The 12308-nt window shown below is 51.7% G+C and overlaps 1 protein-coding gene across 1 annotated transcript in view; it reads right to left on the bottom strand.

Moving 5' to 3' along the window:
* LOC118942829 (leucine-rich repeat-containing G protein-coupled receptor 5A) overlaps positions 1-12308 on the bottom strand; it is a 216014-nt gene that overhangs the window by 154325 nt on the left and 49381 nt on the right. The gene's annotated exons all lie outside the window — the stretch shown is intronic.

The following is a 12308-nucleotide window of genomic DNA, read 5'->3' as shown; positions in this document are numbered from 1 at the left end:
GGCCCAGCTCTGGCTCTGATAAGGAGGGTGATGGCCCAGCTCTGGCTCTGATAAGGGGGGGTGATGGCCCAGCTCTGGTTCTGTTAGGGGGGGTGATCGCCCAGCTCTGGTTCTGTTAAGGGGGGTGATGGCCCAGCTCTGATAAGGGGAGGTGATGGCCCAGCTCTGGCTCTGATAAGGGGAGGTGATGGCCCAGCTCTGGCTCTGATAAGGGGAGGTGATGGCCCAGCTCTGATAAGGGGGGGTGATGGCCCAGGCTTCAGCCTAGCGCAAGATCAGTATAGCGTTGCGGGGCTCAGTAATACACACACAGAGAGAAACACACACAGAGAGAAACACACACATGCTTATATACAGAAACATGCGATTGCGCACACACACAGACACACTGCCAGCACACACACACACACACAGACACACTGCCAGCACACACACACACACACACACACACACACACACACACACACACACACACACACACACACACACACACACACACACACACACACACACACACACACACACACACACACACACACACACACACACACACACACACACAGCCAGCACACAGTAGTCGATGTTGTGTCTCTGGAGTGTTAACACGAAGCAGGCAACGCAGCCGGACTCCAACAGAACGCAGGAAGCTTCATTAACGTTAAACAGTAACTGGCTTAACGTACTCAGTCAATCACCATTCATAGGTTCAAGGATTTACGAGGTGACACAACGGTCCACTAAAATAAAGTCTCCTTGACAACGGTTACATTGACGAGAACATATAGACCTGTATGATCTGACTCAGGCAACCCTGGACCAGGCCTGAAGTTACGGCACGGCACGACTTCTCACAACGTAGAAAATACCATTACCACAGAGAAGCTCATTCCCTTGTTAACAGAGTCATACATCAATACTTAGTATGTCTCAGTGTAAACAGAGACTGAACATGTAAACGAAACAAAGCTGGCAGTCAGATTGACTTTCAGGGTTGACAGATGGGACTGTTAGTGAGACACTGGGTCTGTGTTTGACTGATGGGACTGTTAGTGAGACACTGGGTCTGTGTTTGACAGATGGGACTGTTAGTGAGACACTGGGTCTGTGTTTGACAGACAGACTGTTAGTGAGACACTGGGTCTGTGTTTGACAGACAGACTGTTAGTGAGACACTGGGTCTGTGTTTGACAGATGGGACTGTTAGTGAGACACTGGGTCTGTGTTTGACAGACAGACTGTTAGTGAGACACTGGGTCTGTGTTTGACAGACAGACTGTTAGTGGGACACTGGGTCTGTGTTTGACAGACAGACTGTTAGTGAGACACTGGGTCTGTGTTTGACTGTTAGTGGGACACTGGGTCTGTGTTTGACTGATGGGACTGTTAGTGAGACACTGGGTCTGTGTTTGACAGACAGACTGTTAGTGAGACACTGGGTCTGTGTTTGACAGATGGGACTGTTAGTGAGACACTGGGTCTGTGTTTGACAGATGGGACTGTTAGTGAGACACTGGGTCTGTGTTTGACAGACAGACTGTTAGTGAGACACTGGGTCTGTGTTTGACTGTTAGTGGGACACTGGGTCTGTGTTTGACAGATGGGACTGTTAGTGGGACACTGGGTCTGTGTTTGACTGTTAGTGAGACACTGGGTCTGTGTTTGACTGTTAGTGGGACACTGGGTCTGTGTTTGACAGACAGACTGTTAGTGGGACACTGGGTCTGTGTTTGACAGACAGACTGTTAGTGAGACACTGGGTCTGTGTTTGACAGACAGACTGTTAGTGGGACACTGGGTCTGTGTTTGACTGTTAGTGAGACACTGGGTCTGTGTTTGACTGTTAGTGGGACACTGGGTCTGTGTTTGACTGTTAGTGAGACACTGGGTCTGTGTTTGACTGTTAGTGAGACACAGGGTCTGTGTTTGACAGACAGACTGTTAGTGGGACACTGGGTCTGTGTTTGACAGACAGACTGTTAGTGAGACACTGGGTCTGTGTTTGACAGACAGACTGTTAGTGAGACACTGGGTCTGTGTTTGACAGACAGACTGTTAGTGAGACACTGGGTCTGTGTTTGACTGTTAGTGAGACACTGGGTCTGCGTTTGACAGACAGACTGTTAGTGAGACACTGGGTCTGTGTTTGACTGTTAGTGAGACACTGGGTCTGTGTTTGACAGACAGACTGTTAGTGGGACACTGGGTCTGTGTTTGACGGTTAGTGAGACACTGGGTCTGTGTTTGACAGCCAGACTGTTAGTGGGACACTGGGTCTGTGTTTGACTGTTAGTGGGACACTGGGTCTGTGTTTGACTGTTAGTGAGACACTGGGTCTGTGTTTGACAGACAGACTGTTAGTGAGACACTGGGTCTGTGTTTGACAGACAGACTGTTAGTGGGACACTGGGTCTGTGGTTTGACTGTTAGTGAGACACTGGGTCTGTGTTTGACTGTTAGTGAGACACTGGGTCTGTGTTTGACAGACAGACTGTTAGTGGGACACTGGGTCTGTGGTTTGACTGTTAGTGAGACACTGGGTCTGTGTTTGACTGTTAGTGAGACACTGGGTCTGTGTTTGACTGTTAGTGAGACACTGGGTCTGTGTTTGACTGTTAGTGGGACACTGGGTCTGTGTTTGACAGATGGACTGTTAGTGGGACACTGGGTCTGTGTTTGACAGATGGACTGTTAGTGGGACACAGGGTCTGTGTTTGACAGATGGACTGTTAGTGGGACACAGGGTCTGTGTTTGACTGTTAGTGGGACACAGGGTCTGTGTTTGACTGTTAGTGGGACACTGGGTCTGTGTTTGACAGATGGACTGTTAGTGAGACACTGGGTCTGTGTTTGACAGACAGACTGTTAGTGAGACACTGGGTCTGTGTTTGACAGATGGACTGTTAGTGAGACACTGGGTCTGTGTTTGACAGACAGACTGTTAGTGAGACACTGGGTCTGTGTTTGTATGTTAGTGGGACACTGGGTCTGTGTTTGACAGATGGACTGTTAGTGGGACACTGGGTCTGTGTTTGACAGATGGACTGTTAGTGGGACACTGGGTCTGTGTTTGACAGATGGACTGTTAGTGGGACACAGGGTCTGTGTTTGACTGTTAGTGGGACACTGGGTCTGTGTTTGACAGACAGACTGTTAGTGAGACACTGGGTCTGTGTTTGACAGATGGACTGTTAGTGGGACACAGGGTCTGTGTTTGACAGACAGACTGTTAGTGGGACACAGGGTCTGTGTTTGTATGTGTGTATGTTCACACTCATTTCTTGTTTAGGGGTAGTAAAAGGTAATCACCCCTTGACTTTGTTCCTGTCTGAGGGTGAAGGGGGTTGTAATAGTTGGCCCAAATTGGTCGAGACAAACCTTGAACCGCTTCCCAACACATAAACATCTAACGTGTTAGTGGAGTTTCCACACTACTCATACTCCAGGCTGAATCAATCAATGTAGAGGGACATGTCAAGACAACACGCGTCCCAAATGGCACCCTATTCCCTATTTAGTGCACTACTTTTGACCAGGACCCATAGGGCTCTGCTTAAAAGTAGTGCACTAAATAGGGAAGAGTGTGCCATTTGGGAAGCGGGTCACATATTTTACGGCCAGTCCAGTCCTGAGGCAGTCGCCCGGCTGGTCGATCTCACATACACAATATTTCCATTCTAGCTGGTACCGTTCTAAAGACCTGTCTGTCACAAGGGGTTTTTTTCACAGAGAACAAGCCAATTTACTGCGGTGCCAATTACAACCGCCACATTTTGGGCCAACTTTTATTTTTCCACCTGCGGAGGTCGCGGTTCAGACGTCTTGGAGAGATGTTTTCACATTAATTAAATTATTTCTCTGGCGCGATGCTTGGACTTGCTAAGCGCCCGTTCTCTTTCAACAAAGAGCACCAGTGGAGTGGAACGGATCTCACATGAGATTTCAACAACACACTGCAGTTATTTCACAAAAAAAAAAAAAAAAAACTATTTTCTTCCTAGATAAATATGGAGAGAAAAAAAAAAGTTTGAGTAGATGTATTCGTTTTAGAGGTTTAGCATTTCAAACTCATTTAACACGCCGCCAGGCCAGTGGTGTGTCATTTCATACCGCACCCCAAGTACCGTCTCAGAGACTTGGAAACATTCACAAGGCAGTGTTTAGTAAAAGTTCAAGAGAAAACAACACTTGTGGTTGTATCCAAAATGGGCCCTTGTTAAAGATTGTGCACTGCATAGGGAATAGGGTGGAATTTAGGAGGTGTCCTTCTGCTTCAGTGTGAATCATTTCCACTGATCCCGTATCCTCTTGCTCTTTAAACACATCTATTAGCACTGAGCCCTATCACCCCTATCACCCCCTCCTCCCCACCACAACCATGTCTGAAGAGCCCTATGGTGAGAGACCCATCACCCCCTCCCCCACACCACTATGTCTGAAGAGCCCTATGGTGAGAGACCTATCACCCCCTCCTCTACACCACCATGTCTGAAGAGCCCTATGGTGAGAGACCCATCACCACCTCCTCTACACCACCATGTCTGAAGAGCCCTATGGTGAGAGACCTATCACCCCCTCCCCCCCACCACCATGTCTGAAGAGCCCTATGGTGAGAGACCCATCACCCCCTCCCCCCACCACCATGTCTGAAGAGCCCTATGGTGAGAGACCTATCACCCCCTCCCCCCACCACCATGTCTGAAGAGCCCTATGGTGAGAGACCTATCACCCCCTCCCCACCACCACCATGTCTGAAGAGCACTATGGTGAGAGACCCATCACCCCCTCCCCCCCACCACCATGTCTGAAGAGCCCTATGGTGAGAGACCCATCACCCCCTCCCCCCCACCACCATGTCTGAAGAGCACTATGGTGAGAGACCCATCACCCCCTCCCCCCCACCACCATGTCTGAAGAGCCCTATGGTGAGAGACCCATCACCACCTCCTCTACACCACCATGTCTGAAGAGCCCTATGGTGAGAGACCCATCACCCCCTCCCCCCCCACCACCATGTCTGAAGAGCCCTATGGTGAGAGACCCATCACCCCCTCCCCCCCACCACCATGTCTGAAGAGCCCTATGGTGAGAGACCCATCACCCCCTCCCCCCACCACCATGTCTGAAGAGCCCTATGGTGAGAGACCTATCACCCCCTCCCCCCCACCACCATGTCTGAAGAGCCCTATGGTGAGAGACCCATCACCACCTCCTCTACACCACCATGTCTGAAGAGCCCTATGGTGAGAGACCCATCACCACCTCCCCCCCACCACCATGTCTGAAGAGCCCTATGGTGAGAGACCCATCACCCCCTCCCCCCCACCACCATGTCTGAAGAGCCCTATGGTGAGAGACCCATCACCCCCTCCCCCCCACCACCATGTCTGAAGAGCCCTATGGTGAGAGACCTATCACCCTCTCCCCCCCACCACCATGTCTGAAGAGCACTATGGTGAGAGACCCATCACCCCCTCCCCCCCACCACCATGTCTGAAGAGCCCTATGGTGAGAGACCCATCACCCCCTCCCCCCCACCACCATGTCTGAAGAGCCCTATGGTGAGAGACCCATCACCCCCTCCCCCCACCACCATGTCTGAAGAGCCCTATGGTGAGAGACCTATCACCCCCTCCCCCCCACCACCATGTCTGAAGAGCCCTATGGTGAGAGACCCATCACCACCTCCTCTACACCACCATGTCTGAAGAGCCCTATGGTGAGAGACCCATCACCACCTCCCCCCCACCACCATGTCTGAAGAGCCCTATGGTGAGAGACCCATCACCCCCTCCCCCCCACCACCATGTCTGAAGAGCCCTATGGTGAGAGACCCATCACCCCCTCCCCCCCACCACCATGTCTGAAGAGCCTTATGGTGAGAGACCTATCACCCTCTCCCCCCCACCACCATGTCTGAAGAGCACTATGGTGAGAGACCCATCACCCCCTCCCCCCCACCACCATGTCTGAAGAGCACTATGGTGAGAGACCCATCACCCCCTCCCCCCCACCACCATGTCTGAAGAGCCCTACGGTGAGAGACCCATCACCCCGTCCTCTACACCACTATGTCTGAAGAGCCCTATGATGAGAGACCTATCACCCCATCCCCCACCACCGTGTCTGAAGAGCCCTACGGTGAGAGACCCATCACCCCCCCCCCCCCACCACCATGTCTGAAGAGCCCTATGGTGAGAGACCCATCACCCCCTCCCCCACACCACCATGTCTGAAGAGCCCTACGGTGAGAGACACATCACCCCCTCCCCCACACCACCATGTCTGAAGAGCCCTATGGTGAGAGACCCATCACCCCCTCCTCTACACCACTATGTCTGAAGAGCCCTACAGTGAGATACCCATCACCCCCTCCCCCACACCACTATGTCTGAAGAGCCCTACGGTGAGAGACTCATCAGCACCCAGCCTGAGGCGAAACAGTGACAAGCCAAGTACAACCAGAGTATCACTATATGAATGGAGATGAATGGGGCCTGGAAGAGTCATTAGCAGAGAGCAGCACACTCTCATTCATTTAACACAGCTGGCCAGCCAGGGTCAGGACAGCCAAGATATCTAACAGACCTCAGGTAGTGTGTGTGTGTGTGTGTGTGTGTGTGTGTGTGTGTGTGTGTGTGTGTGTGTGTGTGTGTGTGTGTGTGTGTGTGTGTGTGTGTGATATCTAACAGACCGGACGGAACAGACAGCAGCTCTCTAAGATCTATGAAGAGAAGTCGGAGCTCAATCATCTCCAGAATAAACTAGACACGATCACCTTGGAGTGAAAGAAGTTAGAACTAGAAACGATCACCTTGGAGTGAAAGAAGGCAGAACTAGAAACGATCACCTTGGAGTGAAAGAAGGCAGAACTAGACACGATCACCTTGAAGTGAAAGAAGTTAGAACTAGAATCGATCACCTTGGAGTGAAAGAAGGCAGAACTAGAAACCATCACCTTGGAGTGAAAGAAGGCAGAACTAGAAACGATCACCTTGGAGTGAAAGAAGTTAGAACTAGAAACGATCACCTTGGAGTGAAAGAAGGCAGAACTAGACACGATCACCTTGGAGTGAAAGATGGCAGAACTAGACACGATCACCTTGGAGTGAAAGAAGGCAGAACTAGACACGATCACCTTGGAGTGAAAGAAGGCAGAACTAGACACGATCACCTTGGAGTGAAAGAAGGCAGAACTAGACACAATCACCTTGGAGTGAAAGAAGGCAGAACTAGACACGATCACCTTGGAGTGAAAGAAGGCAGAACTAGACACGATCACCTTGGAGTGAAAGAAGGCAGAACTAGACACGATCACCTTGGAGTGAAAGAAGGCAGAACTAGACACGATCACCTTGGAGTGAAAGAAGGCAGAACTAGACACGATCACCTTGGAGTGAAAGATGGCAGAACTAGACACGATCACCTTGGAGTGAAAGAAGGCAGAACTAGACACGATCACCTTGGAGTGAAAGAAGGCAGAACTAGACACGATCACCTTGGAGTGAAAGAAGGCAGAACTAGACACGATCACCTTGGAGTGAAAGAAGGCAGAACTAGACACGATCACCTTGGAGTGAAAGAAGGCAGAACTAGAAACGATCACCTTGGAGTGAAAGAAGGCAGAACTAGACACGATCACCTTGGAGTGAAAGAAGGCAGAACTAGAAACGATCACCTTGGAGTGAAAGAAGGCAGAACTAGAGTGAAATAAGGCAGAACTAGAAACGATCAACTTGGAGTGAAAGAAGGCAGAACTAGACACGATCACCTTGGATTGAAAGAAGGCAGAACTAGAAATGATCACCTTGGAGTGAAAGATAGCAGAACTAGAAACGATCACCCTTGGAGTGAACAAAGGCCAGGTCAAGTCAGAGCTTATAATTTATGCAGATGAGAGTAGGAGAGCATTTTAGGACAGTGGAGAATGGTCTCATCCCAAATGGCACCCTATTTCCTATAAAGTGCACTACTAAGTAGTATATAGGGAATAGGCCCTTAGGGCTCTGGTCAAAAGTAGTGCACTATAGGGAAACCAGGCCCTAAGTAGTGCACTATAGGGAAACCAGGCCCTAAGTAGTGCACTATAGGGCAACCTGCCCTAAGTAGTGAACTGTAGGGAAAACAGGGCCATAGGGCTCTGGTCAAAAGTAGTGCACTATATTGGAAATACTGTGTCATTTAGGACTCACGCTGTGTGTGTTTCTGTTTGTTTACGAGAGTTGCAGTCCAGCGCTATGGAAACCACTGAGCCGTCGAAAATCCAAGACAGCGACCCTCCATATCCCGTTTACACTTTCGCATTCTCCATCAGAGGCTATTTTGGTCTGCTTGGGGAAAACAAGGGGAGCGACTGTGGAAGCATGCGGGTGTACTGGATTCTCGGGATAGTTCTCTCCCCCTTTAAGGCAGACCACAGAGGGATCAGAGGAGGACCTGGCCTCCCCTTTAAGGTAGAATACAGAGGACCTGGCCTCCCCTTTAAGGTAGAATACAGAGGACCTGGCCTCCCCTTTAAGGCAGACAACAGAGGGATCAGAAGAGGACCTGGCCTCCCCTTTAAGGTAGAATACAGAGGACCTGGCCTCCCATTTAAGGCAGAATACAAAGGACCTGGTCTCCCCTTTAAGGCAGACAACAGAGCGATCAGAGGAGGACCTGGCCTCCCCTTTAAGGCAAACAACAGAGGGATCAGAAGAGGACCTGGCCTTCATTTAAGGCAGACAACAGAGGGATCAGAGGAGGACCTGGCCTCCCCTTTAAGGTAGACTACAGAGGGATCAGAGAAAGACCTGACCTCCCCTTTAAGGTAGACTACAGTGGACCTGGCCAACCCTTTAATTAAGGAAGACTACAGAGTGATAAGAGGAGGACCTGGCCTCCCCTTTAAACCAGACTACAGAGTGATAAGAGGAGGACCTGGCCTCCCCTTTAAACCAGACTACAGAGTGATAAGAGGAGGACCTGGCCTCCCCTTTAAACCAGACTACAGAGTGATAAGAGGAGGACCTGGCCTGCCAATAAGTCCTTGAGAAAAACCACCAGGAAAAAAAGTGTGCTGTGGAGTCCATCCCAAATGGCCCCCTGTGTCCCTACTGTTGGCCAGGGATCAGGAAGTGCGAGCAGCCCTGGTGAAAAGTAGTGCACTACATAAGCAATGCGACGCCATTTGGTGTGCAGACTGTGTGACATCAGGGTCGTGCGAGTGGACTATGTGAAAACTACGTGAGTTCCGCAGAACATGAAAGCACCCTTTGGCCTCGGTCAGCAATGCTCCTGTGTCTTTACGAGAGCTTCTTTAAGACTCAAAACAGTCTTGTGTATGGGTTCCCCAGAGAGCGATACAAATACAACCCTTACTCCCCCTGCAGAATAAAGACATCAATGCTCCTTGAAGCAGGCTCCCCAGGGGCAGATTTAAGGCACCGTCCAGTGGGATAAGCCCCAGGGCTTTGTACCCAGCACCATGAAAACACCTTCCGCTTCTCAGGACAGCTGCTTCTCCAGGGGAGGATTCATGCACATTCAGCCTCCCCAGGTCTTCATCCCTGACCTGTCACATTCAGCCCTGACTCCGTCACATTCAGCCCCCCCAGGTCTTCAGCCCTGACCTGTCACATTCAGCCCCCCCCAGGTCTTCAGCCCTGACCCATCACATTCAGCCCCCCAGGTCTTCAGCCCTGACCCATCACATTCAGCCCCCCCAGGTCTTCAGTCCTGAACCCATCACATTCAGCCCCCCGAGGTCTTCAGCCCTGACCTGTCACATTCAGCCCCCCCAGGTCTTCAACCCTGACCCCATCACATTCAGCCCCCCCAGGTCTTCAACCCTGACCCCATCACATTCAGCTCCCCCAGGTCTTCAGCCCTGACCCATCACATTCAGCCCCCCCAGGTCTTCAACCCTGACCCCGTCACATTCAGCCACCCCAGGTCTTCAACCCTGACCCCATCACATTCAGCCCCCCCAGGTCTTCAGCCCTGACCTGTCACATTCAGCCCCCCCAGGTCTTCAACCCTGACCCCATCACATTCAGCCCCCCAGGTCTTCAACCCTGACCCCGTCACATTCAGCCCCCCCGGATATTCAACCCTGACCCCGTCACATTCAGCCCCCCCGGATATTCAACCCTGACCTGTCACATTCAGCCCCCCCGGATATTCAACCCTGACCCCGTCACATTCAGTCTCCCCAGGTCTTCATCCCTGACCCCGTCACATTCAGCCTCCCCAGATATTTATCCCTGACTCCGTCACATTCAGCCCCCCCTCCCAGGCCTTCAGCCCTGACCCCGTCCTCTCCTGCCCAAAAGAGAAGACCCCCAAGGAGGACAAAGCTACCATCATGGATCCCAATTCCCATCCTCTCTAGCAAACAGGTAGCTCTGTGCCCACGGTCGAGTGGTAACGCTCTCAGCTTTAGTCACATGTACTGATCCCTACCGGATCCCAGGGTTCAATCCCTGTGTCTTCCTTCCATCCCCTCACTTTCCTATACCCAGCTCTGATTCCAGGGTTCAATCCCTGTGTCTTCCTTCCATCCATACCCCCACTTTCCTATACCCAGCTCTGATTCCAGGGTTCAATCCCTGTGTCTTTAAGACTGAAAACAGTCTTGTGTATGGGTTCCCCAGAGAGCGATACAAATACAACCCTTACTCCCCCTGCAGAATAAAGACATCAATGCTCCTTGAAGCAGGCTCCCCAGGGGCAGATTTAAGGCACCGTCCAGTGGGATAAGCCCCAGGGCTTTGTACCCAGCACCATGAAAACACCTTCCGCTTCTCAGGACAGCTGCTTCTCCAGGGGAGGATTCATGCACATTCAGCCTCCCCAGGTCTTCATCCCTGACCTGTCACATTCAGCCCTGACTCCGTCACATTCAGCCCCCCCAGGTCTTCAGCCCTGACCTGTCACATTCAGCCCCCCCCAGGTCTTCAGCCCTGACCCATCACATTCAGCCCCCCAGGTCTTCAGCCCTGACCCATCACATTCAGCCCCCCCAGGTCTTCAGTCCTGAACCCATCACATTCAGCCCCCCGAGGTCTTCAGCCCTGACCTGTCACATTCAGCCCCCCCAGGTCTTCAACCCTGACCCCATCACATTCAGCCCCCCCAGGTCTTCAACCCTGACCCCATCACATTCAGCTCCCCCAGGTCTTCAGCCCTGACCCATCACATTCAGCCCCCCCAGGTCTTCAACCCTGACCCCGTCACATTCAGCCCCCCAGGTCTTCAACCCTGACCCCATCACATTCAGCCCCCCCAGGTCTTCAGCCCTGACCTGTCACATTCAGCCCCCCCAGGTCTTCAACCCTGACCCCATCACATTCAGCCCCCCAGGTCTTCAACCCTGACCCCGTCACATTCAGCCCCCCCGGATATTCAACCCTGACCCCGTCACATTCAGCCCCCCGGATATTCAACCCTGACCTGTCACATTCAGCCCCCCCGGATATTCAACCCTGACCCCGTCACATTCAGTCTCCCCAGGTCTTCATCCCTGACCCCGTCACATTCAGCCTCCCCAGATATTTATCCCTGACTCCGTCACATTCAGCCCCCCCTCCCAGGCCTTCAGCCCTGACCCCGTCCTCTCCTGCCCAAAAGAGAAGACCCCCAAGGAGGACAAAGCTACCATCATGGATCCCAATTCCCATCCTCTCTAGCAAACAGGTAGCTCTGTGCCCACGGTCGAGTGGTAACGCTCTCAGCTTTAGTCACATGTACTGATCCCTACCGGATCCCAGGGTTCAATCCCTGTGTCTTCCTTCCATCCCCTCACTTTCCTATACCCAGCTCTGATTCCAGGGTTCAATCCCTGTGTCTTCCTTCCATCCATACCCCCACTTTCCTATACCCAGCTCTGATTCCAGGGTTCAATCCCTGTGTCTTCCTTCCATCCATACCCCCACTTTCCTATACCAAGCTCTGATCCCAGGGTTCAATCCCTGTGTCTTCCTTCCATCCATACCCCCACTTTCCTATACCAAGCTCTGATCCCAGGGTTCAATCCCTGTGTCTTCCTTCCATCCCCCCACTTTCCTATATCCAGCTCTGATTCCAGGGTTCAATCCCTGTGTCATCCTTCCACCCCCCTACTTTCCTATATCCAGCTCTGATTCCAGGGTTCAATCCCTGTGTCTTCCTTCCATACCCTACTTTCCTATACCCAGCTCTGATCCCAGGGTTCAATCCCTGTGTCCACCCTTCCTTCCATCCCCCTACTTTCCTATATCCAGCTCTGATTCCCGCTGTTTTAATACAACGTACAATGTAAAAATAACAACAAGTCTGGCTTCACCCTGTAA

Source organism: Oncorhynchus mykiss, chromosome 15 (assembly GCF_057628025.1).
Source record: "Oncorhynchus mykiss isolate SJ-2025 chromosome 15, ASM5762802v1, whole genome shotgun sequence".
Taxonomy (NCBI): Eukaryota; Metazoa; Chordata; class Actinopteri; order Salmoniformes; family Salmonidae; genus Oncorhynchus; species Oncorhynchus mykiss.
The sequence above is the reverse complement of the archived record's forward strand: the minus strand, read 5'-3'. Positions and strand labels throughout refer to the sequence as shown.